Source organism: Ischnura elegans, chromosome 6, assembly GCF_921293095.1.
Source record: "Ischnura elegans chromosome 6, ioIscEleg1.1, whole genome shotgun sequence".
Taxonomy (NCBI): Eukaryota; Metazoa; Arthropoda; class Insecta; order Odonata; family Coenagrionidae; genus Ischnura; species Ischnura elegans.
This window is the reverse complement of record NC_060251.1, coordinates 93,063,717-93,072,516: the sequence shown is the minus strand read 5'-3', so window position 1 is coordinate 93,072,516 and position 8,800 is coordinate 93,063,717. Positions and strand designations below refer to the sequence as shown.

Here is an 8,800-nt window from a genome sequence, read left to right as displayed (position 1 = left end):
GCTGCACCATTCTCCAGAATTCTCAAAGTACTTACTGTCTGCGACTTCGTTAGCGACGGTTCATGGGAAAAATGGCAATATTTTAACAGTAGGGAGGGCTTAGCGAGAGAGTCTAATACCCATCGCATTTAAATGGATTCACAAAAGTCGCCACTCGCGCCGCTGACAAAGTGATCCAAGTTTCACGCGGAAATATTGTATAATCAGGGGTGTTATCCGAAATTTATGTACACGGTGATGTGATCTATCGAATTCATTACTCTTCAATGCTATTACTCGCAATTACAAACATTATAATCCAAAATATTGGAAAAAAAAGATATTTTTTTTTCCAATATTTTTAAAAACTGACCGACCGAAAATGCGACCGAAGTGGCAACAGATATCAGCCTTCTATGGGATGGAATTGGGCCTCCTCTATGCAGTCCCCTTGATAATTAGGGTGGTTTCGACCTATCTAGGATACAAAGGACTCCCGTCAGAAGAAAAACTGAAAGTCCCAATCTACACGAAGGCGGTTGGGCCGATTCGGGACCACCCCGCCATCTCTCATCGAAGCCACGAAAGAGCGCGCGTGAGGCAGGCCGAAGCTGCGCGCTATCTTACTCGTTATCTCCGCCGCCAACTTCAATTACGGAAGTGAACTTTTCCCACGGTAAAGGCTGCGAGGCGTAAGATGACGCAAAAACAGAAAAAATACATAATTGACCACGCGCAGCAATAAAATGCATTCAGTAAACCATCAACCTCTTTCGATTCAAAACATTTAAAAAGCTAACCCTATGAATTCCAGCCTTTCTCCAAGTATCTATTGCGTCATACTCTGAAAACGTCATCCATAACTACTATGATATTCCTACTTTCTCGGAGCAATTACTATTCACAGCGGCAGTCTGGAGTGATTGGGGGCCCTCGGCTGGGGCTCATGATGGGGCCCTCCTTACCGGGGGAGTCGGAGATCCTACCCGGAAATGGATTTTGACGCTATTGTGGCTATTAAATATTACATAAAATTTGAATAAAAAAATAGCAAGTTTGTAAAAAAATATGAATAGTGAGAATTTCACAGCTTATAAACTACAATGTGTTATGGTTCTATTATCTATCTCGTGAATTTGCTCTTTGAAACTGCACTGAAATCTAAAAAAAAATCTCTAAAATAATCCTTTCGAATAACCCTTTCAATAAAAGCATTAGGTCCACTTTTATCCTCTGAAACCTTTATTTTATTAGTTTCTTTACATAATTTTTTTACGCTAAGTATATAGTAAATAAAGCAGCCAATAGAAACGCTGAATTTTATAATTGCAAAAAAAGACTTTGCGACGGGTATTAGCATTTTAATTAAGCCTTTCATTTGCGCTTCGCGATACACGTCAGCGTTGTGGGGGCCCTTAAGCTCAGGGCCCTCGGCGATAGCCAACCGGCCGGCTTGAACAAACAGCCCCTGACTACTCAGACGAAGGACCCTGAAGGACGAAGGACGGCTTCGTGGCAAATTATTCCCGAAAGAGGCGTCCACCAACTTGTATCATAATGCACTCCAAAATTGACAAAATTTCAAGTGTAAGCCGTTTATAGAATTATGAGGAACCACTTTAAGGAACGGAGAACAAGATAAAATTCTATAAGGGACAAGGATAGAAACATTTTTATTGAAAACGAAGACATAGTGAAGAGATGGAAAGAATACCTGGAAGAGTTATGCTATAGAAGACTGGTGGAAAATAGCATCCAGGATATTGAAGATACACAGCCTTCAAAGAAAGAGTGCACCCTAATATTTAAACTGGAATAGTCAAAGCGGCTATGAAGAAGTCAATTGGCTACGCCGACGGTAAAAGGACAAAGAAGACATGGATAACGGAGCAAATTACAAAAGAAATGGAGGAGAGAAGGAAGTGGAAGAACGTGGGCACTGACCAGGGTAAAAGAATGCACAGGGAAATAAATAATCGAATACGAACTACGTGGAACTAAGAGGGCGAGGGAGGTATGATGGAAAGGGCAGGTTGAAGAAATGGAAAAGTTTCAGAAGGAAGGACAGGTAGGCGCGTTGTACGCCAAAGTTAAGTCGGCATAAGAGGGCAAGCCATGTCGAAAATTAAGAAAATTAATCTTGGGCCGAGGATCTTAGATACGGAAATCGAGAGAGCCCTTCACGGTATGAAGGCTAGGAAAGCAGTGGGCGTGGGCAGTGGATGTGAACGTCTGAAGAATCTAGGGAGGGATGGTAAGAGAGGGTTTTTCGAGCTAGTTCGCAGGGTTAATGAGGATGTTGGCATGTTGGCATGTTGGCCGGAGGTTTTCGTGAAGACGGTTCTAATTCTGCTGCCGAAAAAAGAAAGCCGCGGAACGCGCAGGTTATAGGACTATAAGCCTAATATTTCACGCGGCGAAAGTGGCACTGAGGGTATTAACCAGGCGAATGGAGGCGAGGGCTGACGAGTATTTGTGCGAAGATCAGTTTGGTTTCAGACTAGGAATCTAAAATATAATCTGGACCTCTCTATCTGCTTTTAATATTTCGAGAAAGCATTTTATAAAGAGGATTGGGTAAGGTTATATATGTATAGATATTATAAAGAAAATTGGTGTAGATTGGAGGGATACGCGACTCACTTGTATATGGCCCAGAATGCGCAAGTGAGTGTAGCGTACGGAGAAATAGGGTGAACAAGCACTGGCCAAGGAAGAAGGCAAGTCCGTCCACTGTCGCCTTTGCATTTTAACGTGTACGCTGGGGAGATTGTAAGAGATGCGTGAAATGAGTTGGAGTAAAAGTTGGGGAATGACGTGTAAAGCAGTGAGGGTCGCGGATGACCGAGTCGCAAATATGATCTGAGAATATTAGAGAAACGCAAGCAGAGTCATGAAGAGATTTAATCAATGAGCCCTGGGTTACTGGTGCCGATATTTCTCCTCTGTCAAATATAGGATACTTTCATCTGCTGCTCAGAATCAGGCTATGAATATCAGGTAGCCGAACCAAAGGAACGGATTCATCCATCAAAGCGAAAAATTTATATTTTTAAATCTTCGATTGGGATGGGCTCCACCCCCACTTTTCGAAATACCATAGATGAAATGAACAGTGAATGAATTCAAAGCTTTCTATGTCCCAAAAAATTCATTTTTCCTTTGAGAAGAATTGACGATTGATTGTATTTTAATATCGGCATGGTATGATAAGAAAATCTGAATAGCAATGCTGACGTGAGCGCTAACTACAAAGTAAGATATGAGGGTGCACCTTATCTGATAACGGCTTTTGATCAGGTGACCTTTTTGCTTTCAAGTTCGGAGTCCTGTTAGATTTCGCAAAATGGGAGGAACCAGAAAAAATTAGTGTCCACATGAATAGAGGTCAAACAACTTTAATGTGACCATAAGCCCTTAATTTAGTGATAAATATACTTCAACATTATGATATTAAAACACAAAGGAAAGCTGCACGATTCGTCCGCAAGCGTACAGAAAGCGTTACTCAGATGTTAAACGAATTCTACTGGGAGCCGCTTGGGACACAGAGGATAGCCATAGATTGCTTGAATAACTGAGAACGGATATCCTTCACAGCGATGCGTATAACATCATATTAGAACCCCACTACTTATGCTAGCAGGTCCGAAAGAAAAAAAAATTTAAGAGAGATATTTTGCCGAACGGATTGGTATGGGAATAGGGTAGTTTCTTTCATCAAAGAAAACGAAAGGCATTGATTGCGATTCGTTACCCACCATTAGTGTATTCATATTATACGAATTATAATAGATTTAGAAATCCCAGTTCAGACGAATGGCAATGGTTAATTTTAACCGCATTAAAAAAGGCCAGATTGGCGCCCTGCGATGCCACTCCACGTGACGTCACAGGGACCTAGTTTCTATACGAGTAAATAGGAGTTTTATATCGTCTGAGAATACCAATGCATGCTTGAGGCACAGAGCTCAGGGAAACATGTCTTAATAATCACCTATTAAAACTGCCTAGTGTCGGAAAGTTTCCTTCGATTGATAGGGTGTAAATAATCCTTATTTAAGCCAAGCGTTACCTGCTAGCAGGGTACTCTGCTACCTGTCAGCAGCCTGCATCGCATCAGCGCTCAAAGTCTCGCCCCAACGTCACCTCACGCGCCGACAGCGGGAACCAGAATTACGTCACACGGGGTTTTCCCATCATTCCTACTTAGCCGTCGCGTTTTCGCGCGCTTGAAAATTTTCACTTTTCATATAATCGCTAAAAATAGATATCGTCATTTAAAAATCTATAAGCGTGAAATAAGTACTCCAAGAGTAATAATCTTTCCATTTAGGCAATAAAAAATAATAGGAAACCACCCTATTGGTTTTGTCACCGAACAATATAAGAATTTTTAATTGCTTGAATAATTGGGAAAGGACTCCTTCAGAGCGACACGAAGAACATTATATTAGAAGGGTAAACTGTTCTCGGGATTTCCACCGGGTTAATTCTTTCATAACGCCAACGCTCCGTCTCGGCGCTCATCATCAAGGCATCTGTAACTTCTCCAGCCCTGCGCTTGAAACGTTGGCCATTATGAAAGAATTGACCCGGTGGAAATCCCTAGAACTGTTTACCCACATAATTCGCCGGGAAAGCATCAAATCACATATCATATTAGAACCCCACTATATGTACAGGGCACTAAAAGTAAGGAGTTTTTATTTGTTAACGGCTGGTGTCCTAACACCCCTCGCCACACACCTATTGAGGCGGTTTGAGGGGGAAGTATGTAGATGTGAAGAATACTCGTAAAGATAGCGAGAAATTCTAAACAAATGTGCCGCAGAAACCGTCGGCCAAATGTGATAGTATTCTTATTTGTTCTCCATAAATAAACCACAGCACAACGCCCAATGGCGAGCGGCCATGAAATCGACTCGAGCGATTGACCTTGCCCGCAGAAAGCAAAAGAAAGAGCACGTCTTTATCCAAGAACTCGGGAAAATGCGGCAATTGATATGAGATTGGAAGCTCAAGTCTACCCCCCTCAATAATAATCACTAAGATAAGCAGTTCCTAACTGAGCGTGATTAAGCTATCAAAATTCGCCACCACAGAAAAAACGCCTTTGTCACGACTCGCCAGCCACTGCTGTATCACGATCTAATTTTTCCGTTCGACGTTACAGAGAACTTTGGGAGCGTAGCATGCTGCTGTTTAGAGCACTTTGCTGCTGATCCAAGGGCTCCGGGGTCAAATTCTGAACGGGCACCAGGGCTGGGAGTCCGATCCAAAACCCTCCTAGTGCAAGGTGACACAGGGAAAGGAACTGCCCTGAGTGTGCTAAATTCACGCTCCAGTTGTTCAGTCTGGGATGAGCTCCATCATCACCTATCTGAACCAACCTTCTGGATGAATCAGTGAGCGAGTGGTTAGACAACTTGATGCAGACACAGAATTTTTCGTGCTTCCAGTAAATATTTGACGGTATTGTGGTGTAGTTCTTCAATCAGGAGAAGTGACAGGACCCAAGTCACAAGGAGTCCCTTTCGAGAGCGCGAAGATGGACAAAGGGTGCTCAAGTCGGATTAATATTACCTGAGGTGAGTCGACGTGCATCGAACTAAATTGCATTGGTGTAATGCTGTTCCTCTATAATCGTTAAAATGTACAAAAGGCATAGCTACTAAGCCCGTTAGTTTTCAGAATCGGGAAAAGTTATGCTTTACAACTCTCAAAATGATCGAAATAAATTTTATATTCTCATGTTAAAATTTGGTCACTTTTAAAAAACGGAAAACCGAGCAACATCCAGGGCCCTAAGAAATAAGGATCTGAAATTAGATTTTATGGGGCTCATAAAAGCACTATTTATATAAACTGACTACCGATGTACAAAATTCACAAAATTTTATCACGCGGATAAAATATTCATCTCGATCTTTTTGGGGATAAGAAATCGACTCTTTTTGCAATTATGAAAAGTAAAGGCCAGTCTAAAGTCCAATTTTGGGTATTCTCCACTAGATCCACTATCCACCACTCCATCACGTAATCCTTTGATAATATTATTTAAAAGAGAGCATAATTTTACATTTTTTACAGTAATTATTGAGGAATATAAAATTATTCTGTATTAAACATGCTGTAATACAGCATTCTGTTATATACCACACAACTACCACAGAATAGAGACCTACGGAATTCCGTAGGCCCCTATTACATGCCACTATCTTCTCAGCGCTATTCACTTATTTGGATAAAATCGTACGTCAATGTCCTTCATTCTACGTCATTTAAATAAATTAAACTTAGCAAATAATGAACTTTAAAAGATCTCATTTTTGAAGGAAGCACTTTCGCTGGAAAGTAATCTGTCTCTGATTTCCTTAGTGGCATCATAGAATGACTCCAGGATTTAAACTATAACTGCGAGATATATATTGAGCATGATTATAAGGCTGAGTTTGTTTTTTTATTATTGGTGAAAATTATTAAAGCTTTTTTTCCATTTTAACCTCGAGAAATAAATAATGTGTTGTTCGAGAACAACTAAAACACATTCCGTAGAGCCACCGGAGAAAATAGCTCAGTTAGAAGGAAAAACGTTTTTACAATCGACCAGAATCTGTAGCGATTTGCTGAGAGGCGGACTAATTAGAGTAGAGCGAGAAATCAATTGGTCCTACAAAGATAAAATTTTTGATGCGACGAAACCTGGGACTATAGCCACAAGTGATGAGTAAAAAAGAACCGATCAGTCAAACCTATCTGTTCACTGAAATGAATCGATTCGAAAATGAACTGTTCTCTTAAAACTCCCTGCTCATTCTTTAAATCTTCACTGCACTCGAGTGACGTATTCGACCCAGTGGTTATGCTCAGAAAGAAGTATTTTAAAATGCATCTCAATCACTAACCTGCTCCATTAAGTGCGTTATTGTTACAAAAAAATTGCTGTTATGATACAGACCACCGACGCCGGGTCATAGGCCACTGAGTCCCTCCCTTACGTTCTCTCCCATGCCCCTCCTTCCCTCTGAAAACGAACAGTTTAACGGCCGAATGGTCCGTCTGGGCTTCGTTACCTGTGTTCATTTTGCCATTCATGTCCATCTTGCCGTTTATGCTCTTATGTGGGATTGTTTTCATATCGGCGTTCGTTTGAAAAAAATATTGGGTCCAGTTTTCCACAAATTACTTGTGAAATCTGTTTCTGTATTATTACATTGTAATTGGACAGCGGAAGGGAAGAACTTCCGACTCGGCCTGAAAAAGTCAACGGAAGCATGTAATTATAATTTTCGGAGAAATTAAAAAAACAAAATTTTCAACCACGTCCATTTTATTTTATAACACATGGTGTTTCACGACATTTTCATGAAATGATGTTGTGACCACTTCACTTTATTCCACGTAAATAAACCTCAATACTTCAACTATTTTTCATGTTCTATAATTCAATATGTGAACAGTTATGAAGATTCACATTAAGGCGGAGAAAATATTTTTAATGTTTTAGTAAGAAAGTACCTATAAATTTATAAAAATAACGTGTAAGCCGGAAAGAGGAAAAAACCTATTAATAAATCACGGAGAACGCCGACCTAAAGTTAGTTCCCAATCTGAATTTGAGAAAAAGTTTGCTTTACTTCTTTGAGAGAATAAAATTAAGCCGAAATTGTGTTTAGCCTAGTTAACAAACGTCTTTCAGCCCTTCAAGGATTTGTTTCCCTAATCTAGTTTTTGTCCGAGCCTCCTCTACTTTGCTGCATATCATACAAGGGTAGTCTATCAAGTGTCATCACCAGAGCTCGTTCAAAATTTGCTAGGTGATGGGAAAGTGATTCTCATGGGATTTAGTTTTTGTTTCAGCTGCCAACGCTTAATAATTTTCGAGATATTAGCAACGAAAAGTACCACAAAAACGCATACATTTAAGCTACCATCAGCGCACCAAATAGACCCTTCGCTAGGACGAAGAGCTGTTTTATTGTGCTGTGGGTTGCATAAAGTTGGGCGTTTTCCGGATACTACCATTGCTAATATCTCGAAAAGTATTGATCGTTGGTAGCTGAAACAAAAACTAAATCCCATGATAATCACTTTCCCGTCACCTAGAAAATTTTGAACGAGATGTGGAGGTGACATTTGAGGGACTTCACTTGTTAGTCTTGTTTTTGCAGATTTTTTGCTGATACCTGGCCATTTTCACCATAACACATACAAAATAATGTGAATTATAACTATGTACATGAGTAGCGATGATTACTTGTCTGCAAAGAAGGACACGCGCGGTGCACATCCTGTAACCCTCTCCGATGAATAGCATTGTCAGTAATAGGGTGGTTTCCTATTATTTTTTTATTGCCTAAATCGAAAGATTATTACTCCTGGAGTACGTCTTTCACGCTTATAGATATCCATTTTTCGCGATTAAACGAAAAGTGGAACATTTCAAGCGCGCGAAAACGCGACGGCTAAGTAGGAATGATGGGAAAAGTCCGTGTGACGTACTTCTGGTTCCAGCTGCCGGCGTGTGAGGTGACCTTGGGGCGTGGATATTGTGCTCCGCTGCAATGCTGGCTGCTACCAGGTAGCAGAGTACCCCGCTAGCTGGTAGCGCTTGGCTTAAATAAGGATTATTAATACCTTATCAAACGAAGGAGACTTTCCCTCTTTAAGCAGTTTTAATAGGTGATTATTAATAGATATTTCCCTGAAGTCTGTGCCTCATGCATGCATTGGTAATCTCAGACGATGTAAAACTCCTATCTACTCGTATAGAAACTAGGTCCCTGTTACGTCACGTGGAGTGGCATCGCATGGGCGC

The 8,800-nt window shown here is 40.7% G+C and overlaps 1 protein-coding gene across 2 annotated transcripts in view; it reads left to right on the top strand.

Moving 5' to 3' along the window:
• Positions 1–5,107: 5,107 nt before the first annotated feature.
• The window catches only part of LOC124161193, a 29,398-nt gene continuing 25,705 nt past the window's right edge, over positions 5,108–8,800 (top strand). For both annotated transcript variants that reach the window (XM_046537440.1, XM_046537439.1), the window contains exon 1: positions 5,108–5,570. The gene's annotated coding sequence lies outside the window, so the exon portion shown is untranslated. The remainder of the gene's footprint in view (positions 5,571–8,800) is intronic.